Below are 27373 nucleotides of genomic sequence, written 5' to 3' on the forward strand. Positions count from 1 at the left end.
AACAATAGATGCTGGGGAGGCTGTGGAGAAATAGGTGTTATTTTACACTGTTGGCAGGAGTTTAAATTAGTTCAACCTTTGTAGAAGACTGTGTGGCTATTCCTCAAGTATCTAGAGCCAGAAATAACATTTGACCCAGCAATCCCATTACTGGGTATATAACCAAAGGATTATAAATTATTCTACTGTAAAGACACATGAACATGTATGTTTACTGCACCACTATTTGCAATAGCAAAGACTTGGAACTAACCCAAATGCTTATCAATGTTAGACTGGATAAAGAAAATGTGATACATATACACCATGGAATACTATGCAACCATAAAGAAGAACAAGATCATGTCCTATGCAGGGACATGGATGAAGTTGGAAACCATCATTCTCAGCAAGCCAACACAGGAACAGAAAACCAAACACCACATGTTCTCACTCATAAATAGGAGCTGAACAATGAGAACACATGGACACAGGGAGGGTACAATACATTATTGTTGACTATAGGTACCATGTTGTACAGCAGATCTTTAAAGCCAATTTATATTACTTGACTAAAACCTTATGACCATTGATTTATAACTTCCCCTCCCTCCAACTCCCAGAAACCCCCATTTCACTCTCTGATATCATGAACTTGACTGGTTTAGACATCTCATTTAAGTGGAATTATGAAGTATATGTCTTTCTGTGACTGACTTATTTCACTTAGTATAATATCCTCAAGGTTCATAAGTGTTGTCACATATTTCAGGTGTTCCTTATTTTTAAAGATTGAATACTATTCAATGTTTGTGCATACAACATTTTATGTATCCATTCATCTGTTGATGGACACTTAGGTTGTTGCCCACATCTTGGCTATTGTGAATAGTGCTGCAGTGAGTATAGGAGTGTTGCTGTATCTTCAAGCTCCTGATTTCAAATTTTGAATAAATACTCAGAAGTGGGATTGCTGAATTATATGGTAGTTCTATTTTTAAGTTTTTAGGAGCCTCCATATTGTATTCTATAGTGACTGCACAATTTTGCATTCTCACAAGCTTTGTACAATGGTTCCAATTTCTTCACATCCTCACCAACGCTTGTGTTGTTTTTTTAAAATAATAGTAATCTTGAGAAGTGGTAGGTAATATCTTACTGTGTTTTTGATTTGCATTCCCCTGATGCATTTTTAAAATATACCTGTTGACCTTCTCTGACTTCTTTGGGAAAATGTCTTTTCAAGTTTTTAACCAGTTTTTAATAGATTTTTAAATTTTTTTACTACCGAGTTGTAGGATTTTCTTATAAATTTTGGAGATAAACCTCTTGTCAGATACATAGCTTACAAATATTTTCTCTAATTTCGTATGTTGCCTATTCACTCTGTTGATTATTTCCTTTGTAGTGCAGAAGATTTTTAGTTTAATATAGTCCAATTCTCTAATGTATTTTTTGGCTTTTTGCCTTTGCTTTTGGTGTCATATCTATGAAATCATTGCCAAGACCAATGTCCTATAGTTTTTTCCTGTTTACTTGTAAGAATTTTATAGTTTTCAGTCTTCTGTTTAACTCTTTAATCCACTTTGAGTTCATTTTCTGTGAATTGTTGAAAATGAAAATTCAATTTCATTCTTTTGCACGTGAATATCCTGTTTTCTTAACACCAATTTCTTTTCCTCATTGTATATTCTTTGTGTCCCTGTTGAAGATCATTTCACTGTATATGTGTTCATTTATTTCTGGGCTCTGTATTCTGTTCCATTGTTCTATGTGTCTGTTTTTATTTCAGAACCATACTTTTTTGTTTATTGTTTATTTGTAATACATTTTTAATCAGAAAGGGTGATGATTCCAGGTTTATTCTTTCTCATGATTGATTTGGCTATTTGTACTCTTTTGTGGTTCTATACAAATTTTAAAATTGTTCTGTTTCTGTAAAAAATGCCATTTAGATTTTGGTATGGATTGCATTGAGTTTGTTGATCTTTTTGAGTAATATAAATGTTTTGCAATATTACATCTTACACGCCACAAACACAAGATATTTTTTCCACTTGTTTGTGCCTTATTTAATTTTTTTTATTAATGTTTCATACCTTTCAGTATATGAGTCTTTCATCTTATTTTCCTAAAAAATATTTTTGGCACTATTGTAAATGGGATTTTTTTTCCTAATATGTTTTCGGAGGGTTCATTGTTCGTGTGCATAAATGCAACTTATTTTTATATGTTGATATTGTTAACTGCAGCCTTACTGAATTTCTTTATTAGCCTTAACAGTTTTTAGGAGTCTTTAGCATTTTCTACATATAAAATCATGTCATCTGCAAACAGGGACAATTCACCTATTCTGATTTGAATACCTTTTTTTTTCTTGCCTAATTGCTCTGACTAGGATTTGCGGTACTATGTTGAATAGAAATGGTGAAAGTAGGCATTCTTGCCTTGTTTCTAAACTTAGAGGAAAAACTTTCAGGTTTTCACCATTGAGTATGCTGTTACCTGTGGGCTTTCTGTATACAGACTTTGTTATGTTGAGGTAGTTTCCTTTTTGTCTCAGTTTGTTTAGAGTTTTTATCATGAATGTGTTTAGAATTATTTCAAATGTAGTTAGGCATCTACTGAAATGATTGTGTTATTGTGTGTTTTTTATTCCTTTATTCTGTTAATATGGTATATCATATTGATAGATTTTTATATATTGAATTATCCTTTAATTCCAGGGATAAATCCCACTTGGCCATGGTGTATGACCTTTTTAAGGCATTGGCAGATTCAGTTTGCTAGTATTTTTGTTGAGGATCTTCACATCTATATTCTTAAGAGACATTGGCCTGTTATTGTCTTTTCTCATAATATCCATGTCTGGCTTTGGTATCAGGGTAATGCTAGAGTCATAAAAGTAGTATGAAAGTGTTCTCTTTTCTTCCATTTGTTCAAAGAATTTGAAAATGATTGCCGTTAATTCATCTTTTTTGAGTAAATAATTCTCTCATTGTTTATATTAATCTTTCTGAAATGTATCTATAGCTCACATTTATTTTCATATTTGCCATTAGAAACATTTTGGTCTTTATTTAAAAGTTTGGTGATGTTTTTGTGACCAGGACTATGTAATAGGAATTTTTTTCATAGCGTACTTTAAGTTTTAGGGTACACGTGCACAACTTGCAGGTTTGTTACATAAGTATATATGTGCCATGTTGGTTTGCTGTACACATCAAGTCGTCATTTACATAAGGTATTTCTCCTAATGCTATCCCTCCCCCAGCCCCCCACCCCATTACAGGCCCCAGCGTGTGATGTTCCCCATGGTGTATCCAAGTGTTCTCATAGTTCAATTCCCACCTAAGGGTGAGGACATGCAGTGTTTGGTTTTCTGTCCTTCTGATAGTTTACTCAGAATGATGGTTTCCAGCTTCATGCATGTCCCTGCAAAGAACATGAACTCATCCTTTGTTATGGCTGCCTAGTATTCCATGGTGTATATGTGCCACATTTTCTTAATCCAGTCTATCATTCATGGACATTTGGGTTGGTTCCAAGTCTTTGCTATTGTGAATAGTGCCACAATAAACATATGTGTGCATGTGTATTTATAGCAGCATGATTTATAATCCTTTGGGTATATACCCAGTAATGGGATCACTGGGTCAAATGGTATTTCTAGTTCTAGATCCTTGAGGAATCGCCACACTGTCTTCCACAATGATTGAACTAATTTACACTCCCACCAACAGTGTAAAAGTGTTCCTATTTCTCCACATCCTCTTCAACATCTGTTGTTTCCTGACTTTTTAATGATCGCCATTCTAACTGGCATGAGATTGTATGGCATTGCGGTTTTGATTGGCATTTCTCTAATGACCAGTGATGATGAGCATTTTTTCGTGTGTCTGTTTGCTGCATAAATGTCTTCTTTTGAGAAGTGTCTGTTCATATCCTTTGCCCACTTTTTGATGGGGTTGTTTGTTTTTTTCTTGTAAATTTGTTTAAGTTCTTTGTAGATTCTGGATATTACCCCTTTGTCGGATGGGTAGATTGCAAAAATTTTCTCCCATTCTGTAGATTGCCTGTTCACTCTGATGGTAGTTTCTTTTGCTGTGCAGAAGCTCTTTAGTTTAATTAGATCCCGTTTGTCTATTTTGGCTTTTGTTGTCATTGCTTTTGGTGTTTTAGTCATGAAGCACTTGCACATGCCTATGTCCTGAATGGTATTGCCTAGGTTTCCTTCTAAAGTTTTTATGGGTTTACGTCTAACATTTAAATCTGTAATCCATCTTGAATTAACTTTTGTATAAGATGTAAGGAAGGGATCCAGTTTCAGCTTTCTACATATGGCTAGCCAGTCTTCCCAGCACCATTTATTAAATAGGGAATCCTTTCCCCATTTCTCGTTATTGTCAGGTTTGTCAAAGATCAGATGGTTGTAGATGTATGGTGTTATTTCTGAGGCCTCTCTTTTGTTCCATTGGTCTATATATCTGTTTTGGTATCAGTACCATGCTGTTTTGGTTATTGTAGTCTTGTAGTATAGTTTGAAGTCAGGCAGCATGATGCCTCCAGCCTTGTTCTTTTTGCTTAGGATTGCCTTGGCAATGCAGGCTCTTTTTTGGTTCCATATGAACTTTAAAGTAGTTTTTTAAAAGTCTGTGAAGAAAGTCATTGGACCTTAATGGGGATGACATTGAATCTATAAATTACCTTGGGTAGCATGGCAATTTCATGATATTGATTCTTCCTATCCGTGAGCATGGTATGTTCTTCCATTTGTTTGTGTCCTCTTTTATTTCAATGAGCAGTGGTTTGTAGTTCTCCTTGAAGAGGTCCTTCACATTCCTTATTAGTTGTATTCCTAGGTATTTTATTCTCTTTGCAGCAATGTGAATGGGAGTTGACTCACGGTTTTTCTCTCTGTTTGTCTGTTATTGGTGTATAGGAATGCTTGTGATGTTTGCATATTGATTTTGTATCCTGAGACTTTGCTGAAGTTGCTTATAAGCTTAAGGAGATTTTGGGCTGAGACAATGGGGTTTTCTAAATATACAATTATGTCATGTGCAAACAAGGACAATTTGACTTCCTCTTTTCGTAATTGAATAGCCTTTATTTATTTCTCTTGCCTGATTTCTCTGGCCAGAACTTGTAACACTATGTTGAATAGGAGTGGTGAGAGAGGGCATCCTTGTCTTGTGCTGGTGTTCAAAGGGAATGTTTCCGGTTTTTGCCCATTCAGTATGATTACTGGCTGTGGGTTTGTCATAAATAGCTCTCACTATTTTGAGATACAGTCCATTGATATCTACTTTATTGAAAGTTTTTAGCGTGAAGGGATGTTGAATTTTGTCAAAGGCCTTTTCTGCATCTATTGAGATAATCATGTGGTTTCTGTCATTGGTTCTATTTATGTGATGGATTACATTTATTGATTTGCATATGTTGAACCAGCCTTGCATCCCAGAGATGAAGCCCACTTGATCATGGTGGATAAGCTTTTTGATGTGCTGCTGGATTTGGTTTGCCAGTATTTTATTGAGGAGTTTTACATTGATGTTCATCAGGGATATTGGTCTAAAATTCTCTTTTTTTGTTGTGTCACTGCCAGGCTTTGGTGTCAGGATGCTGCTGGCCTCATAAAATGCATTAGGGAGGATTCCCTCTTTCTATTGATTGGAATAGTTTCAGAAGGAATGGTACCAGCTCCTCTTTGTTTCTCTGGTAAAATTCGGCTGTGAATCCGTCTGGTCCTGGACTTTTTTTGGTTGGTAGGCTATTAATTATTGCCTCAATTTCAGTGCCTGTTATTGGTCTCTTCAGAGATTCAACTTCTTCCTGGTTTTGTCTTCGGAGAGAGTGTGTGTCCAAGAATTTATCCATTTCTTCTAGACTTTCTAGTTTATTTGAGTAGAGTTGGTTCTAGTATTCTCTGATGGTAATTGGTATTTCTGTGGGATCAGTGGCGATATCCCCTTTATCATTTTTATTGCATCTATTTGATTCTTCTTTTTTTTCTTTTTCTTTAGTCCAGCTAGTTGTCTATTTTGTCGATCTTCTCAAAATATCAGCTCCTAGATTCATTGATTTTTTAAAGGATTTTTTGTGTCTCTATCTCATTCAGTTCTGCTCTGATCTTAGTTATTTCTTGCCTTCTGCTAGCTTTTGAATTTGTTTGCTTTTGATTTTCTAGTTCTTTTAATGATGATGTTAGGGTGTCTATTTTAGATCTTTCCTGCTTTCTCTTGTAGGCACTTAGTGCTATAAATTTCCCTCACACACTGCTTTAAATGTGTCCCAGAGATTCTGGTACGTTGTGTCTTTGTTCTCATTGGTTTCAAAGAACATCTTTATTTCTGCCTTCAATTCATTGTTTACTCCTTCAGGAGGAGGTTGTTCAGTTTCCATGTAGTTGTGAGGTTTTGAGTGAGTTTCTTAATCCTGGTTCTAATTTGGTTACACTGTGTTCTGAGAGACAGTTTGTTGTGATTTCTGTTCTTTTACATTTGCTGAAGAGTGTTTTACTTCCAATTATGTGGTCAATTTTAGAATAAGGGCAATGTGGTGCTGAGAAGATGTATATTCTGATGATTTGTGGTGCAGAGTTCTGTAGATGTCTATTAGGCCCACTGGTGCAGACCTGAGTTCAAGTCCTGAATATCTTTGTTAACATTCTGTCTCATTAATCTGTCTAATATTGATAATGGGGTGCTAAAGTCTCCCATTATTATTGTGTGAGTGTCCATGTCTCTTTGTAAGTCTCTAAGGACTTCCTTTATGAATCTGGGTGCTCTGTATTGGGTGCATATATATTTAGGATAGTTAGCTCTTCTTGTTGAACTAATCCCTTTACCATTATGTAATGACCTTCTTTGTCTCTTTTGATCTTTGTTGGTTTAAAGTCTGTTTTATCAGAGACTAGGATTGCAACCCCTGCTATTTTTGCTTTCCATTTGCGTGGTAGATCTTCCTCCATCCCTTTATTTTGATCCTATGTGTGTGTCTGCACGTGAGATGGGTCTCCTGAATATAGCACACTGATGGGTCTTGATTCTGTATCCAATTTGCCAGTCTTTGTCTTTTAATTGGGGGCATTTAGCCCATGTACATTTAAGGTTAGTGTTGTTATGTGTGAACTTGATCCTGTCATTATGACGTTAGCTGGTTATTTTGCCCATTATTTGATGCAGTTTCTTCACAGCATAGATTGTCTTTACAATTTGGCATGTTTTTGCAGTGACTGGTACTGGATGTTCCTTTCCATGTTTAGTTCTTCCTTCAGAAACTCTTTTAAGGGAGGCCTGGTGGTGACAAAATCTCTCAGCATTTGCTTGTCTGTAAAGGATTTTATTTCTCCTTCACTTATAAAGCTTGGTTTGGCTGGATATGAAATTATGGGTTGAAATTTTTTTTCTTTAAGTATGTTGAAAACTGGCCCCCACTCTCTTCTGGTTGTAGGGTTTCTGTTGAGAGATCCGCTGTTAGTCTGATGAGCTTCCCTTTGTGGGCAACCCGGCCTTTCTCTCTGGCTGCCCTTAACATTTTTTCCTTCATTTCAACCTTGGTGAATCTGACGTTGATGTGTCTTGGGGTTGCTCTTCTCAAGGACTATCTTTGTGGTGTTCTCTATTTCCTGAATTTGAATGTTGGTCTGCCTTGTTCAGTTGGGGAAGTCCTCTTGGATAATATCTTGAAGAGTGTTTTCTAACTTGGTTCCATGTTTCCCATCACTTTCGGTACACCAATCAACTGTAGATTTGGTCTTTTCACATAGTCCCATATTGCTTGGAGGTTTTGTTTCTTTTCACTCTTTTTTCTCCAATCTTGTCTTCTTGCTTTATTTCATTAATTGGAACTTCAATCACTGATATCCTTTCTTCCACTTGATTGAATCGGTTATTGAACCTTGTGCCTGTGTCACGGAGTTCTCCTGCTGTGGTTTTCAGCTTCATCAGGTCATTTAAGATCTTCTCTAAACTGTTTATTCTAGTTAGCCATTGATCTAACCTTTTTTCAAGGTTTTTAGCTTCCTTATGATGGGTTAGAACATCCTCCTTTAGCTTGGAGAAGTTTGTTATTACCAAACTTCTGAAGCCTACTTCTGTAAACTTGTCGAACTCATTCTCCGTCCAATTTTGTTCCCTTGCAGGTGAGGAGCTGTGATTCTTTGGAGAAGAGGTGCTCTGGTTTTTAGAATTTTCAGCTTTTCTGCTCTAGTTTCTCCCAATCTTTGTGGTTTTATCTACCTTTGGTGTTTGATGTTCGTGACCTACAGATGGGGTTTTGGTGTGAATGTCCTTTTTGTTGATGCTGATGCTATTCCTTTCTGTTTGTTAGCTTTCCTTTTGACAGTCAGGACCCTCAACTGCAGGTCTATTGGAGTTTGCTGGAGGTCCACGCAAGACCCTGTTTGCTTGGGTATCACCAGTGGAGGGTGCAGAACAGTAAATATTGCAGAACAGCAAATATTGCTGCCTCATCCTTCCTCTGGAAGCTTCGTCCCAGAGGGGCACTTGCCTTTATGTGGTGTCTCTCGGCCCCTACTGGGAGGTGTCTCCCAGTCAGGCTACACGGGGTTCACGGACCCACTTGAGGAGGCAGTCTGTCTGTTCAAATGCCATGCAAGGAGAACCACTGCTCTTTTCAGAGCTTTCAGACAGGGACGTTTAAATCTGCAGAAGTTGTCTGCTGCCTTTTGTTCAGTGATGCCCTGCCCACAGAGGTGGAGTCTAAAGAGGCAGTAGGCGTTGCTGAGCTGCAGTGGGCTCTGTCCAGTTCAAGCTTCCTGGCCACTTTATTTACCTATTCAAGCCTCAGCAATGGCAGACACCTTTCCCTCCTCCAAGGCTGCATCCTCGCATGTCAATCTCAGACTGCTGTGCTAGCAGTGATCAAGGCTCTGCGGGTGTGGGACCCACCAAGCCAGGCACAGGAGGGCATCCCCTGGTCTGCCAGTTGCTAAGACTGTGGGAAAAGTACAGTGTTTGGGCAAGAGTTTGCCATTCCTCCAGGTACAGTCTGTCACAGCTTCCCTTGCCTAGGAAAGGGAAATCCCCATACCCCTTGTGCTTCCCAGGTTAGGCAATTCCCCGCCTTGCTTTGGCTAACCCTCTGTGGGCTGCACCCACTGTCCAACCAGTCCCAATGAGATGAACCAGGTACCTCAACTAGTTAGAAATGCAGAAATCACTCATCTTCTGCATTGATCTCGCTGGGAGCTGCAGACTGGAGCTGTTCCTATTTGGCCATCTTGGAAGTGAATCCCAGACATTTTAAGTGAAAGATAAAATCTCCACATTGTGTAGATTATAGCAAGTGCTGAGTAAAACATCTGATCAAAAGGTATGGGTTATTGTGTCCCTGTGTTGGAACATTGTGTTTCAGTTCATAAATATTAGTCAGCCCTTTCCTCCTAAAACACGCTTATGTTGAGTCTCATCTGGGGCAACAGAAGCAGAAGCTGGAAAATGAGATTTAGGACATAAGGTTCCTAAACAGTCTATAGGACTATTCTGTTCCTGGCTTTTACTAAGATCACATGTAGGCAGTGATGAGTTAGCAAACTGGAAATAAAAGAAATATTTTGGTATGTAGTATTTGCTAATTTTCATATTGTAAATACTCCCAACATCACTGACTTTAAGCTTTTATAGTTAACAACCCGCTCACAATATTTCTGATTATTTAATAGTTGGCTCTTATGAATAGAAATAGCTTCAATTCAACTGAGTCCAGGGTATTGAAACACATTGTTTCTTCTTTTACAAAAAACATTTATTTTATGTTTACAGGGTACATGTGCAAGATGTCCAGGTTTCTTACATAGGTAAATGTGGTCATGGGTTTTGTTATACAGATTATTTTCTCACACAGGTATTAAGCCTAGTATCCATTAGTTATCTTTCCTAATCCTCTCCCTCCTCCCACCTTCCACCTTCTGATAGGCCACAGTATGTGTTGTTCCCCTCTATGTGTCCACGTGTTCTCATAATTTAGCTCCCACTTATAAGTGAGAACATTTGGTATTTGATTTTCGGTTTCTGTTTCTGTTAGTTTGCTGAGGATAATGTCCTACAGCTCCATCCATGCTCTTGCAAAGGACACAATCTCATTCTTTTTAATGGCTGCATGCTATTCCATGGTGTGTATGTACCACATTTTCTTTATCCAGTGTATCATTGATGGTTATTTAGGTTGATTCCATGTCTTTGCTATTGTAAATAGTGCTACAATAAATGTACACATGCAAGTGTCTTTATAATAGAACAATGTATATTCCTTTAGGTATATGCCTAGTAATTGGATTGCTGAATTCTGTCTACAGGTCTTTGAGGAATCATCACACTGTCTTCCACAATACTTAAACAAATTTAGACTCCCACCAACAGTGTATAAGCATTCCTTTTCCTCCACAATCTTGCCAGGATTTATTTTTGACTTTTTAATAGTAGTCATTCTAACTGGTGTGAGATGCTATCTCATTGTGATTTTCATTTGCATTTCTCTAATAGTCAGTGATATTCAGCTTTTTTTCATATGCCTGTTGCCTACGTGTTTGTCTTCCTTTGAAAATTGTCTGTTCATGTGCATTGCCCACTTTTTAATGGTGTTGTTTGCTTCTTTTTTTCTTTTAAATTGGTCTAAGTTCTTATAAATTGGTTTAAAGATGCTGGATAGGCCAGGCATGGTGGCTCATACCTGTAATCCCAGCATTTTGGGAGGCCGAGGCAGGTGGATCACCTGAGGTCAGGAGTTCAAGACCAGCCTGGCCAGCATGGTGAAACCCCATCTGTACAAAAAATATAAACAATTAGACAGGAATGATGGTGGGTGCCTGCAATCCCAGCTGCTCAGGAGGCTGAGATGGGAGAATCATTTGAACTTCAGAGTCGGAGGTTGCAGTGAGCTGAGATCACACCATTGCACTCCAGCATAGGGACAAAGTGAGACTCCATCTCAAAAATATATAAATAAATAAATAAATGCTAGATGTTACACCTTTGTCAAATACTTAGTTTGCACATTTTTTCCATTCTCTAGGTTGTCTGTTTACCCTGTTGATATTTTATTTTGCTGTACAGAAGCTTTTTAGTTTAATTCAATACCATTTGACAATTTTTACTTTTGTTACAATTGCTTGTGGCATCTTCCTCATGAAATCTTTGCACATGCCTATGTCTTGAATGGTATTGCTTAGGTTATCTTCCAGGGTTTTTATAGTTTGAGTTTTTACATTTAAGTTATTAATAAATATTGAGTTAATTTTTGCATGTGGTTTAAGGAAGGGGTACAATTTCAGTTTTGTGCATATGGCTAGCCAGTTATCCCAGCACCATTTACTGAATAAGGAATCCTTTTCCCATTGCTTGTTTTTGTCAAGTTGGTCAAAGATCAGATAGTTGTAGGTGTGTGGTCTTATTTCTTGGTTCTCTATTCTCTTCCATTGATCTATATGTATGTTCTTGTACCAGTACCATGCTGTTTTGTTTACTGTAGCCCTGTAGTGTAGTCTGAAGTTGGGTAGCTTGATGTCTTCAACTTTGTTCTTTTTGCTGAGGATTGCCTTAGCTATTTGGGCACCTTTTTGGATCCATATAAATTTTAAAATAGTTTTTTTCTAGTCCTGTGAAGAAAATCAATGGTAGTTTAATTGGAATACCATTGAATCTATAAATTGCTTGGGCAGTATGGCCATTTTAGCAATATTGATTCTTCATATCTATGAGTGTAAAATATTTTTCCATTTGGTTGTGTCATCTCTGATTCCTTTGAGCAGTGGTTTTTAGTTCTCCTTGTAGACATCCTTTACCTCCCTTGATAGTTTTATTTCTAGATATTTTATTCTTTTTGTGGCAATTGTGAATGGGAGTTCGTTTGTGAGTTTGTTTGTCTATATACTTCAGTGTGTTTTTTTAGTGGCTGGAAATAGTTTTTCCTTTCCATACTAAGTGTTTTCTTCAGGAGCTCTTGTAAGGCAGGTCTGATGGTAATACATACCTTCAACATATGCTTGACTGAAAAAGGATCTTATTTTTTATTTGCGTATGAAGCATAGCTTGGCCAGATATGAAATTCTACGTTAAAATTTCTTTTCTTTAAGAATGTTGAATATTGGCCCCAATTTCTCCTGGTTTTGAGGGTTTCCACTGAGAGGTCTACTTTTAGTCTGATGGGCTTTCCTTTGTAGGTGACTTTATCTCTCTCTCTGGGTTGCCCTTACTATTTTTTCTTTCATGTCAACCTTGGAGAATCTGATGATTATGTGTCTTGGGGATGATATTCTCATGGAATATTTTACTGGGGTTCTTTGCATTTCCTGAATTTGAATGTTAGCCTGTCTAGCTAGGTTGGGAAAATTTTTATAAATAACATCTTGAAATATGTTTTTCAAATTTGTTTTATTCTCCCCATCTCTTTCACATACACCAGTCACAGATTCATTTTTTTTTTTACACAATCCCATATTTCTTGGAGGTTTTGTTTATTTCTTTTTATTCTTTTTTTTTTCTTCTATTTTTGTCTGCCTGTCTTATTTCAAAAAGAAGGTCTTCAAGCTCTCACATTTTTTCTCCACTTGGTGTATTCTGCTATTAATACTTGCAATTGAATTATGAAATTCTTGTGTGTTTTTCAGCTCTATCAGGTCAGATACATACTTCTCTGTACTGGATATTTTGTTTATCAGCTCCTGCACTGGTTTATCATGGTTTTTAGCTTGCTTTCATTGGGTTACAATGTGCTTCTTCAGCTCAGTGAAATTCATTTTTATCCATATTCTGAATTCTACTTCTGTCACTTCAGCCATCTTAGTCTCAGCCCAGTTCTGAACCCTTGCTGAAGAGGTGATTTAGTCATTTGGAGGAACAAGAGCACACTGGCTTTTCGAGGTTTCAGTGTTCTTGCACTAATTCTTTCTCATCTTTGTGGGCTTATCTACCTTCAATCTTTGAGGTTATTGACCTTTGGGTGGGTTTTATTTTCTCTTAACTGTCTGGCCACTTTTCACTAGGGCTGCTTCAGTTTGCTGGGGGTCCACTCCAATCCTTAGTCACCTTGGATTTTCTAGTACTTGGAGGTGTCTCCAGTGAAGGTTGCACAACAGTAAAGATGGCAGCCTACAGCCTTTTTTGGGAGCTTCATTCCAGTATGAACAGACTTATTGCCAGCCTGAATGCACCAGTAGGAGGTGGCTGGAGAAGTTGGTTGGGAGGTCTCACCTACTCAGGTGGAACAGAATTGGGGACCTGCTTCAAAAGGCAGTCAGCAGTGCTTTCATAGAGCAGGTGTGCTGGGCTGGGGTACTGCTTTTACCTCCAGTCAGTCAGCTTGGGATCTCCAAAGTGTGGAGACTGGAATGGCTGAGTCACTGAAACACCAGAGATGGCAGACCATTCTTCCCTCTAGCAGTTCTGTCTCAGAAAGTTTTCAAATCTATGTTGGCCAGAGAACATTGACAGGAATAGCTGGAGTCCCCAGTTGGGAGGTTCCCCCTACTGAGGAGGAACAAATCAGGGACTCACATAAGGAAGCAATGTGGCCATGCTTTTATAGAGCAGCTGTGTTATGCTGGGGTGCCACTTCTGCCCTGATCAGCTTGGGCTCTCTAAAGCCCACAGGCTAGAATGGCTGAGTTGCTCAAGGAGCAAAGATTGTGGCCTGCCCCTCCCCTTGGGAACTTCATCCTCTCCCTGGTCCCAGGTAGGTGCAACACTGTTGCTGGTGGCTGGCTAGAATTCCAAGCCAGTGAGTCTTATCCTGTGAGGCACCATAGAAGTGGGGCCCACAGATCATTGCTGCTCAGCACCCTGTATTCAGCCCCCTTTTGGGGGTATGTACGAGAGTTCAACCTCCTGCCTTGCCTGAGTTGCAGTTACCTTTGCTGGGAATTCTGGAGCTGGAGTATGTAAATCTCCTGGTTCTCCATACATGCCTGAGTAGCTGCTCTGTTGAGACTCCATGCAGCTCTGTGTGTCAGACCAAATGCCCTGGTAGAATGAGTTCATGAGAGGATATCCTGACCCAAGGACTGAAAGATCTTTGGAAAAAGTGTGGTTTTCTGGGGTTGCACATTCACTCACTGCTGCCCTGGTGGGGGGGTAGGTTTCCTTGGCTTTGTGTTGCTCCCTGGTAGGCCATCGCTCTTTCCTGTTTTTCTCCATTTGCCGTGAGTTGAGCTATTTCCTTGATCAGTCCCCATGCAAGTACCTGGATGTTTCAATTGAAGGTGCTGTATTTGCTCATTCCTTTTATTTCTCTCTGTGAAATCCATGTACTGTAGCTGCTTCTAGGCGGCCCCCTCCTATGTCTTTATTTCTTTGTACAGGTTAGTTGTTTCTGGGACCAGAGAGATTAGAATCCTGTCTTAACAACTTCCAATGTGCGTGACTTTGATATTATATCTACCCTTTTTTTGTGCCTCAGGATCTTTGCCTACAAATTGGAGATAATGTTACTACACTCCTCATAGTTTTGTTGTGAGATTTAAAAGTGATAATTCTCATGATGCTCAGAAACATGTTCTTGGCACAGTGTTGCTGCTCAGTAAATGACAGCTATCATCATCATAATCACCGTCATCATTATCATTACCATAATCATCACTACTCTTCCTGAAACCACTGCAAAACAGTATAGGATATAAAAGAGAGGAAATTATAGAGGAGTGAGCCAGAAGTGACATCTCAGGAGCCTTTATTCCCTGACTAGCTCCAGAGAAGGCATGCAAGACACTGTCCTGCAGACCCACCAGAGATGAGTTTCACTTAGCGGCAGAGGCAAGGGGATTACCTTGAAAGAAACAAAATCCCTCCTTGTCTCTGTAGGAATATTAACAAATAAATTTTACATATATTTCTTTGTTGTGAAGTTATGATTGAAAACAGCATTGTCTGTGGGTCAACACAACACCAAGAGGAGTCATCACAGATACACTGGCTCTGAATGGTACTTATGACCTCAGTGCAAAAGGCCTGAACCATTCAATGGCTCATGAAATGTCAATTGCTGACCCTCTGGATGGCCTCTCAACTGGAGAGGTTCCTACAAAGAAAGACTCGGTCTCAGGGTAGATATCTCACAGAAGTAAGGACTCTGGAACCACAAAACGACAGATGGGGCAAGTAGTTTAGCAAGGAATATTAGAGTACACAGTCTTTCTGAAGATGGCATGAACTGTGTTCTCCTATGAGACTGATTTTAGACAGGTACTTAGGACAAGCTTCAGAAGTTGGGAGAAACAGGCCAGGTACAGTGGCTCATGCCTGTAATCTCAGCACTTTGGGAGGCAGAGATGGGCAGATCACTTGAGGTCAGGAGTTCAAGACCAGACTGGCAAACATGGTGAAACCCTGTCTGTACTAAAAATACAAAAATTAGGCAGACGTTGTGGTGGGCACCTGTAATCCCAGCTACTTGGGAGGCTAAGGCAGGAGAATCACTCGAACTCAAGAGGCAGAGGTTGCAGTGAGCTGAGATCGTGCCACTGCACCTCAGCCTGGGCGACAGAGTGAGATTCCATCTGATACAATAAAAAATAATAATAAAATAATAAAAAGAAGTTGGGAGAAACAGCTTTATAGCATGGCTGACATATGTGTTTAAGGCCCCTTCATGGAAGAGAGAACAAGCCCAGAGGAAAGTAGAAACCACACACTTCCAGGGTCCAAGGCCTTGAATGACTTTTGGGATCACAAGAGAAGAGTTCTGGTCATTGGAGGGTATCCTTTGATTTCTGGCATTTGCTAGATACTGCCATGGTCTATAATCTAGATCTCCAGGAGAAAAGTTATTGAGTCCAGGTGGGCAATTAGACATTCCATTTATTGCATACTTTCTACCTCATGATGACTATGCTAGGTATTTCACATGTAATGTCACATTTAATTCTTTCTATAACCACAGTAGCTAGAAATTATTATTCATAACATACAAGAATTAAAATTAATTTAAAAAATTAAAAGTAAAAAGTTAATTTAAAAATTAATTAAAATTCAGTATGATAAATTCTGTGTTCAGTACAAGTACAGGAATATATAACAATACATAGGAGAAGGAGGTAATTCAGGGAAACAGGTTGGTTTTTTTTTCACATAATGCTGCTTGGATTTTGGTTGCCACATTAAAAAAACTGGAAAGATAAAAAGCAACTAGATCATCAAGAAAATAAACAGTTAAGGTACTAAAAATATATACAAAAGGTATTTGTATTTAGTTCTTTCTCCCTCCATATACTGAACTGATTGTACAAAAATCTGCCTTGTCTGGAATAGGCCTGGTCATTCATCTCTGATCTCTACCTCCTTTATCTACTTGGCTATATGGGTCAGTGAAGACACAGGCTGCTTTCTTTACACATCTATCACTATTGTTCAAAGGGCCACTATTAGTTCTTTAAGTTATTTCTTCCATGAGGCCAGTGAGTGGGCTATACATCTCAAGAGTTATGCCTAAATTTGGCCTAAGTAAATGCTGCATCTCAGCTGTGACCCTAAATTAGCATTAAACAGCACTCTCCCTGGCACTACCTCAGTAGTCCCTGAGGACTATTTTGATTGTAGTATAATTATTCTCACCTCTGTGTAAAATTCAGAGAAACTTACAGGGCAGGGAATAGCCTGGCAAGGGAATAAGATGGCATTTATAGGTCATTGCAACATCCAACCACAGGAAAATTTTATCCTCTACCTCTAAAAGATAGAGAGATTGTTAGGTTGCATTTACTTGATAATTCAGTAGAAAATGAGAAAGATAGAGAACATGAATAAAATCATTTAAGACATTACTTATTAAAGGAGATATAGGCAATTAGCTATTCAGAAATATGTGATTGATGAAAGTTTATTTATTTCAAATTTCAAATGCAAGACACTTAAGCAGTTTAACTGAGAATGGCAAGAAGCCTAGAGAAAGATGAAGAAAGACATAAAGACAGAGAAACCAAGAGAGAGAAATTAAATTTATAAGAGATGAGAAGGAGAAAAAAAAATGATGGATAGGAGGAAGGACTAAATTGCAGCTTCCACTTGGATGGACAGAGCAGTGTGTGGAGATTCACATTGTGAACTTTCGCTCCAAGAACTACTGGGGGAATATACCAGGAAAGTAGAGAAAATCCACAAACCCTTTGAAGGAAGTGGATTGCTCCTGCAGGACCTGGGAGACAGCCCAAATACTGTGAGTGCCCAAACTGTGAAAGCATTAAAGGGGGGTCATCCACCCCTGAACTCACATCCTCAGTGGGGAATCTGAAGGTCCAGGTCATGGGAGAAAGATTTGATCTTATCTGGAGCTGAGACAATATAGAGAGTCGAGCGAAATACACGGGTAGAGAAAGCAGCGGGAAAAGCCCTGTGGGCTCTCTGGATCCCCAGGGAAGACATTTCTGACTTGTCTCACAGGCATCCTTGGGGAGGATTGCCAGAGGAATGAGGAAAAGACCACAGGGACAAGAAAACCTTTAGTTGAACTTTCTAACAATTACTACTGAATGTGAAGCTTCCTGGCCAGAACTAGGGGGAGGGTGTGAGTCTTGTGTGCAGACTCCTTCACACCTCCTTTAGCATTAAACAGCACTCTCCCTGGCAGTACCTCAGTAGTCCCTGAGGACTATTTTGATTGTAGTATAATTATTCTCACCTCTGTGTAAAATTCAGAGAAACTTACAGGGAAAGGAGTGGCCTGGTAGGGGAATAAGATGGCATTTATCTTATTATGAAGGAGGTGTGAAATTTTTGCTTGCTTTCTCAGCTGGGAGGCTGGTAGCCTAGGACAAGTTCTCAGACTGCTCACTCAGTACCTGGAAACAAAGTTGGTGCTGTTGTTTGGGGTAGGGTAGGAGTAAGACTGGTCTTTTGGGTCGCATGGGAGCTGGGTGAGGCCTGTGACTGACAGCTTCCCCCACTTCCCTGACAACCTGCATGACACAGCAGAGGCAGCCAAAATGCTCCTGGGATCGTACCTCCATTGACCCGGGAACCACACCCCCTCCCCCACAGCAGCCACAACAAACCCAACTGAGAGTCTGAGCTCAGATACACCTAACCCTGTCCCAACATGGTCTTTCCCCACAGACCCTGGTAGTTGAAGTAAAAAATCATATTCTCTTGGTAGTTCTAGGGCCCCACCCACTGCCTGATCCTCCCTGTACTACCACAGCTGATGCTCTCTTGAAAGCACCACCTCCTGGCAAGTGGCCAACCAGCACAAAACTAGTGCACTAAACAACTACAACTAAAGACCAACACAGAGTCCATTCTACTCCCCTGCCCTCTACACCAGAGCAGGTGCTGGTATCCATGGCTGAGAGACCTGAAGATGGTTCACATCACAGGACTCTCTACAGACACCCCCTGACAAAAAATCAGCCCAAAGCCTGGCACTTATGTTGCATGGATAGATCCAGAAAAGAAATAACAATCACTACAGTTTGCTCTCAGGAAGCCACATCCCAAAGAAAAGGGGGAGAGTACTGAATCGAAGGAGCACACTGTGGGTCAAAAGAATCTGAACACCAGCCCTTGAGCCCCAGATCTTCCCTCTGACATAGACTGCTCAAATGAGAAGAAACCAGAAAAACAATTCTGATAATATAACAAAACAAGGTTCTTTAATGTCCACCAAAAAAATCAAACTAACTCACCAGCAATAGATCCAAAACAAGAAGAAATCCCTGAATTGCCAGAAAAAGAATTCAGAAGGTCGATTATTAAGCTAATCAAAGAGGCACCAGAAAAAGATGATGCCCAACTTAAAGAACTGTTTTAAAAAATGATAGAAGGTGTGAGGAGAGAAATCTTCAGTGAATTGGCATAAATACAAAACAATCACAACTTCGGGAAATAAAGGACACACAGAAATGCAAAATTTACTGGAAAGTCTCAGCAATGGAATTAAACAAGCAAAATAAAGAACTTCAGAGCTCAAAGACAAAGTTTTTGAAATAACCCAATCCAACAAAGACAAAGAAATGAGAACTTTAAAAAAAGTGAACATAAACAAAGCCTCCAAGAAGTTTGGGATTATGTTAGATGACCAAACAGAAGAATAATTGGCATTCCTGAAAAAGAAGAGAAATCCAAAACTTTGGAAAACACATTTGGGGAAATAGCTGAGGAAAACTTCCCCAGAATTGATACAGATCTAGACATCCAAATACAAGAAGCTCCAAGAACACCAGGGAAATTCATCACAAAAAGAACATTGCCTAGGCATATAGTCATCAGGTTATCTAAAGTCAAGACAAAGGAAATAATCTTAATACCTATGAGGCAAAGGCACAGGTAACCTATAAAGAAAAACTGATTAGACTAACAGCAAACTTCTCAGCAGAATCCCTGCAAGCTAGAAGGGATTGGGGCCCTATCTTCAGTCTCCTTAAACAAAACAATTTATCAGCTAAGAATTTTGTATTTAGCAAAACAGCTTTATAAATGAAGGAAAGGTACACTCTATTTCAGACAATTAAATGCTGAGAGAATTCACCACTACCAAGCCAGCACTACAAGAACTGATAAAGGGAGCTCTGAATCTTGAAATGAATCTTGGAAACACGTAAAAAAAAATCTTTAAAGCATGAATCTCACAGGACATATAAAACAAAAATACAATAAATAAAATGAAGGTATTCAGGCAACAAATAACATGATGAATGAAACACCACCTCACGTCTCAATGCAAACATTGAATGTAAATGACATTAATGCTCCACTTAAAAGATACAAAATGGCAGAATGGATAAGCATTGAGGGCTTACCCATGGATAAGGCCTCATGAGGGCAGCATCTGCTGCCCTCAAGTGACTCGTCTAACACATAAGAACTCACATAAACTTGAGTTAAAAAGGTGGAAAAAGACATTCCATGCAAATGGATACAAAAAGAGAGCAGGAATAGCTATTGTTATATCAGACAAAACAAACTTTAAAGAAACAGCAGTTGAAAAAAGAGGGATATTATATAATGATAAAAGGCCTTATCCAACAGGAAAATATCACAATCCTGAATATATGTACACTTAACACTGGAGCTCCCAAATTTATGAAACAATTACTACTAGACCTAAGAAATGAGATAGATAGTAACACAATAATAGTGTGGGACTTCAATCTCTACTGACAGCACTAGACAAGTCATCAATACAGAAAGTCAACAAAGAAACAATGAATTTAAACTATACCCTAGAACAAATTACTTAACAGTTATTTGCAGAACATTCTACCCAACAACCACAGAATATACATTCTATTCATCAGTGCATGGAACTTTCTCCAAGATAGATGATGCAGTAGCCACAAAACAAGTCTCAATAAATTTAAGTAAATTAAAATTATATCAAGCACTCTCTTACACCACAGCGGAATAAAAATGGATATCTAACCACATATATATATGTGTGTGTGTGTGTGTATCTCACAATTTCTTTGGGGATATATATATATATATATATCCCCAAAAAGCCCATCCAAGAGTCAGCAGCCTCAAAGATTGAAACTAGACAAACTCACGAAGATGAGAAAGAATCAACAACAACAAAAAAGCTGAAACCCAAAAGGCTAGAGTGCCTCATCTCCAAGTAATCACAACGTCTCTCCAGCAAGGGTGCAGTACGGGATGGAAAATGAGATGAATGAATTGACAGAAGTAGGCTTCAGAAGGTGGGTAATAAAAAACCACACCAAGCTAAAGGAGCGTGTTCCAACCCAATGCAAAGAAGCTAAGAACCTTGATAAAAAGAGTAGCTGCTAACTAGAATACATATTCTAGTATTCTATTCTTTATATATATAAATATATATAAAGAAACTGAAATATATATAAATATATATAAAGAAATTGTAATATATATAAAAATATATATATAATGGAATAGTACTCAGCCATTAAAAAAACAAAAACAAAAACAAAAAACACAAAAAACACAAATTTATGGCATTTGCACCAACCTGGATGGAACTGGAGACTATTATTCTAAGTGAAGTAACTCAGGAATGAAAAACCAAACATCATATGTTCTAACTCATAAGTGGGAGCTAAGCTATGAGAATGCAAAGGCATAAGAATAATACAATGCACTTAGGGGACTCAGGGGAAAGGGTGGGAAGGGGATGAGGGATAAAAGACTACAAATTGTGTTTAGTGTATACTGCTTTGGTTATGGGTGCATCGAAATCTCACAAATCACTACGAACTAATTTATTCATGTAACCAAATGCCACCTGTTTCTCAAAAACCTATGGAAATAAAAATTTAAAAGATAAATAAATAAATTAATTTCTAAGATGCTAGGCAATAACATAATCACAAGGCAGACTGATCACTTTCCCGTGCACTGGTAACGTGATTGCACTTAAGCAGAAAAAAAAAGGATCCCATTTTTTTCAAGAAGGAAGCAAATACTTGTTCCTGCCTACTGGCTATTTTATTTGAGAAAGAGCGTTGAAGTTACTACTGAGAATGAGGGGGCAAGTTTAGTGTAATAAGTATGAAAACTATGAAAAGATCATGACATAACTTTTGTGGATGAGGAGTAAAAAACCTTTCAGAGGAAAATTTAGAAGAACAGAGACAACTTTGAAGGCATTGCTGTTTCCTCTACCTCCTTGATTGGAAATAAGAGGCAGAGAAGTTAACTGAGATTCCTCAGGAAATAAATTTAGAAATAAAATTAGAACTGCTAGAATTACAAACACTATTATATGTCATTATTACAAAGTCAGTCATCTTACAGATTTGCAATGATTCTACATGAGAAAAGAAAGGAGCCTTAAGACTGTAGAGTAAGTGACTTAATCTAAGGAGACTAGAAATAAATGGGAAAAGTACAGTAAAATAGAATATTGTTTAATTAAGAAAGGCAACTCAGGAGACTCTCAGCTATCTCTTGTGTATATTCACTAGTCTACTCATGAAAATCTGTAGGCATGAAGGCAAGGAATAGGACTTTGAAATGACACAGCCTTCCTGTATGTGAGGAACTCTGTTTAACCTCATCAAATCAGATGGCAATGTGCTGATTATTCATGCTTTACACCAACATCCTGAAGAAAAACTGAGGAAGAAATTTCTGAGGATCTTATAAAGCAGCATATAGATTCCACAGGGTCTCCATAATTATTCTCAAAGAAATGGAGCACCTAGACCCATGTGAATTTTAGGGTTTCCTAAGGGGAAAAACATTTTGGGTTTCTATCATGGATGAATCCACTAAATATCAAAGTTTTGGACAAATTTTAAAAGTTCATTTCTTCCTATATCATACCTTACAATGATACTGCCTGTTCTATAGTACCTAAATTTTTTCTTTAATGGCATTAAGTGACCCTAGAAAGGATGCTTCTAGATGCTACAGAAAGGTTCTTAGACTATCAACCCATGTAGAACTGAGCAAGCAACAATGGTAGAACCATAGCAAATCTCCATCTCTACCACCAACTTAATACACTCTTTTTGTGCCTGGCCTCCCTTTTTTTCTGAAAGAAGACGTTTCACAGCTAGGTGCCAAGAAGCTACATCTTTAGGATGCAGTCTCTTCATTGCTTTCTTTATTGAATCTGCCCTTTCCCCATCAAAGTGGCAACCACAATGAGAATATTTATTAAATTCCTTGCAGGAAAATGATTATCAGACATTAGCATGAACCAAAGTCACCTGAAGGACTTGTTAGAATACAAATTGCTGAGAAATTAGCTTATTTGTGTTGGGTTAGAACTTGATCCTTTAGCTCGGGGTAGTTTTTTATTATCCACCTTCTGAAGCCTACTTCTGCAAAGTAGGCTTCTTAGAGTTTCTGATATAAAAGTTTGGAGATGGAGACATAAAATTTGCATTTTTTACAAGTTCCCAGGTGATAATGATGTTGCAGGCCTGGAAACCATACTTTCAGAACCATTGGCACATATATATGGAAGACAGTGAGTTAAAGATAACACAGGGCCAGGAGCAGTGGCTCACGCCTGTAATCCCAGCACTTTGGGAGGCCGAGGCAGGTGGATCACCTGAGGTCAGGAGTTCAAGACCAGCCTGGCCAGCATAACAAATGCCTGTCTCTACTAAAAAATACAAAAATTAGGCAGGCCCGGCGGCAGGCGCCTGTAATCCCAGCTACTCGGGAGGCTGAGGTAAGGATAATTGCTTGAATCAGGGAGGCAGAAGTTGCAGTGAGCCAAAATCATGCCACTGCACTCCAGCCTGGGTGACACATTGAGAATCCATCTCAGGGGGAAAAAAAAGAAAGATAACACAGAAGGAAATGCTGGGCTAATTAATGTAGTGGAAACAAGAGTAGGATAAATCAAGGGCCTTGCTTGAGAGAATTGGGAAAAAAAGTAGCAATCTTTTATTTACACTGTGTGTGTGTGTGTGTGTGTGTGTGTGTGTGTGTGTGAGATGGAGTCTTACACTGTCACCCAGGCTGGAGTGCAGTGGCACGATCTTGGCTTACTGCAACCTCCACCTCCCAGGTTCAAGTGATTCTCCTGCCTCAGCCTCCTGAGTAGCTGGGATTACAGGTGCCCGCCACCACGCCCAGCTAATTTTTTGTATTTTTAGTAGAGACGGCATTTCATCATGTTGGCCGGGCTGGTCTCGAACGCCTGACCTTGTGATTCACCCACCTCAGCCTCCCAAAGTTCTAGGATTACAGGTGTGAGCCACTGTGTCCGGTTGTATTGAGGAGCTTTTTTATAAACAAAACAGAGAAATGTGAGGAATAAGTAGAGGAAGACTTCCTTGTTTAGAAAGGAAAAATAAGTCTTCCTGTATGCTTTGGAGGTGGTATATAAGAGAGAAAGAAAAGGGATAGAATGGAATATAGTGCAAAAATGGATTTCTGACTTTTGCTGGAGAGTTAATTTATAATAGCATGTGAGGTGGGAGAATATATGGGTGTATATCTCATATGTTTGTAGACACAGTGATAGGAGTATGTGTGATATTCACTTTTAATTGTATCTGTATTCTTAGTATAGTAGGAGATAAGGTCGTCAATTGAGAGTAAAAATAAAAAGGATGTTAAAGCTTCCAGGACAGAAATTTATTGGGGCGGGGTCAAAAGAAGTTTATTGGGTGGGGTCCAAGATGGCTGACTAGAAACAGCAGCCATCAGAGTCTCCCATCGGAAAGAATCATAATTAGCATGTGAATCCTTCACCAGCAACCAAGATATCCAGGTTCTCTCACCAGAACTGATTAAGTGGCTGGCGTGATCCATGGAGAGGAAGAAAGAGCAGAGTCCTGTGGTGGCCAACTGAGAGCAACATGAGGCATAGGAGCCCCCACACCCAAGCCGAGAGTGGTGGTGAGTGTGCCACCCAGCCAGGGAAACCATGCTTTTTCCACAGAACTGTGCAACCCACGGATCAGAAGATCCCGCTCACAAACCCACACCACTAGGACCCAGGGCCCCAACCCGTAGCCGCTCATACTCTCAAGCACCTCTCAGCTAGAATTTGCTTAAGCATGCTGAGTTCCTGAGGGGAAGGGCAACCAGCAGCACAGCTGCAACTGCCTCCTGTCTAAGCCCTTTGAGCTCCTTGCGGAGGGGCAGGAGCCAATACTGGGACTCACAATTGCCTAAAACACTAAGCTCCCTGGGCAGGGAAGGGTGCCATCCATCTCTATAGCTCCAGGCCATGCTTTTTCCCTGATGGAGCTGGGGAGGCTGGACGGCTTGGTCAGCCCAACACTAACAGTGACAGACTGCGACCAGAGCACGTCTTCAGGTCTGAAACTGACTCATCCTTTCTCACTGAGTGGGGCTTCCCTGCAGGAACTCCAAATCCAGCCGCAGGCTCAGGGATAGAAGCCAGATCTCCCTGGGCCTGAGCCCTTAAGTGGGAGGGGTCGCCGCAGTGTCTGCAGACCAGCAGACTTAGCCTTTCCTCCAAATAGTTCTGAGGAATCCGGGAAGCCCAGACGAGTAGGTTTCCCCTCAGTGAAGCACACCCCCTTCATCAAGTGACAGTCAAAGTGCTTCATTAAAAGGGTCCTATTCCCCACGACATCCAACTGGGTGAGATCCTCCAACAGGAGTTGTCAGAAACCCTATACAGGAGTGATCCTACTGGCATCAGTTTGGTGCCCCTTGACATTAGAGATTTCAGAAGAAAGAGCAATCACCCATCTTTGCTGTTCTCCAGCCTCCTTGAGTGACATCTCCAGGTGCTGGAGCGAACCAGATGAATAGGGCCTGAAGTGAACATGCAACAAACCACAGCAGCCCTACAGAAGAGAGACCTGATGATTGAAATAAAAACAAACATAAAGTAACAAAAGAATCAACAACAAAAAAAGTCCCTACAAAAACCTCATCCAAGGGTCAACAGCCTCAAAATTGAAACTAGACAAACACACAAAGATGAGAAAGAATCAACAAAAAAAAGCTGAAAACCAAAAAGGCTATAGTGACTCTTTTCCAAATGATCACAAGGTCTCCCAGCAAGGGCACAGAACTGGATGGAAAGCGAGATGAATGAATTGACAGAAGTAGGCTTCAGAAGATGGATAATAAAAAACCATGTTGAGCTAAAGAGCTTGTTCTAATCCAATGCGAAGAAGCCAAGAACCTTGATAAAAAGTTAGAGGAGCTGCTAACTAGAATAATCAGTTTAGAGAGAAACAAGTGACCTGATGGAGCTGAAAAACAGCACGAGAACTTCGTAAAGTATACGGAAGTATCAGTAGGCGAATAGACCAAGTGGAAGAAAGGATATCAGAGTTTGAAGACCACCTTGCTGAAATAAGGCATGCAGACAAGATTAGAGAAAAAAAATGAAAGGGAACAAACAAAGCCTCCAGGAAATATGGAACTTTGTAAAAAGACTAAACCTACCATTGATTGGAGTACCTGAAGGAGATGGGGAGAATGGAAACAAACTGCAAAACACACTTCAGGATGTTATCCAAGAGAACTTCCCCATCCTAGCAAGAAAGGCCAACATTCAAATTCAAGAAATACAGTGAACACAACTAAGATAATCCTCGAGAAGATTACTCCCAAGACACATAATCACCAGATTCTCCAAGATCGAAATGAAGGAAAACATGTTAAGTGCAAACAGAGAGAAAGGCAAAGTAACCTACAAAGGGAAGCCCATCAGACTAAGAATGGAGCTTCAGCAGAAACTCTACAAGCCAGAAGAGAGTGGGAGCCAGCCAATATTCAATATTCTTAAAGAAAATAATTTTCAACCCAGGATTTTATATCCAGCCAAACTAAGCTTCGTAAGTGAAGGAAAAATAAAATCCTTTCCAGACAAGCAAATGCTGAAAGATTTTGTTACCACCAGGCCTCCCTCACAAGAGCTTCTGAAGGGAGCATTAAATATGCACCTAAAGTAGAAGAGAAAAATATTTAAATGTGAGTATTGAGCCTTTTTAAAAAAAAAAAAAAACAACTTTTATTTTATTTTAGATTCAAGGCATACATGTGAAGGTTTTTTACATGGGTATGTAGTGTGGTGCTGAAGTTTGGGGTACAATTGATCTCATTACCCAGGTAGTAATCAGAGTACCCAGTAGGTAGTTTTTCAATCCTTAAAACCTAGTAATCTAAGAATGATGGTTTCCAGCTGCATCCAAAGGACACAAACTCATCCTTTTTTATAGCTGCATAGTATTCCATGGTGTATATGTGCCACATTTTCTTAATCCAGTCTGTCACTGATGGACATTTGGGTTGATTCTAAGTCTTTGCTATTGTGAATAGTGCCACAATAAATAAAGTATAATAATAATAAAAAATAAATTAAAAAAAAACCTAGTAATCTCCATTGTTTATTGATACCATCTTTATGTCCTTGTGTATCCAAAGTTTAACTCCCACATATAAGTGATAACATGCAGTATTTGGTTTTCTATTTTTTCATTAATTTGCTGAGTATAATGGCCTCTAGCTGCATCCATGTTGCTGCAAATAATATAATTTTATTCATTTTTATGGCTGCATAGTATGCCATAGTATGCACTACATATTCTTTATTGAGTCCAGCATTGTTTAGTACCTAGGTTGATTCCACGTATTTGCTATTGTGAATTGTGCTCTGACGAACACATACATGCATGTATTTTTTTTTTAACTTTACATTCTGGGATACATGTGCAGAATGTCCTGGTTTATTACATAGGTATACAGGTGCCATGTTGGTTTGCTGCACCTTATCAACCCCTCATCTAGGTTTTAAGCCCCACATGCATTAGGTATTTGTCCTAATGACCTCCCTCACCTTGCCACCACCCCCTGCAAGGCCCAGTGTGTGATGTTCCCCTCCCTATGTCCATGTGTTCTCATTGTTTAACTCCCATGTATGAGTGAGAATATGCAGTCTTTGATTTTCTGTTCCTGTGTTAGTTTGCTGAGAATGATGGTTTCCAGCTTCATCCATGTCCCTGCAAAGGGCATGAACT

This window comes from Macaca mulatta, chromosome X (assembly GCF_049350105.2).
Source record: "Macaca mulatta isolate MMU2019108-1 chromosome X, T2T-MMU8v2.0, whole genome shotgun sequence".
NCBI lineage: Eukaryota > Metazoa > Chordata > Mammalia > Primates > Cercopithecidae > Macaca > Macaca mulatta.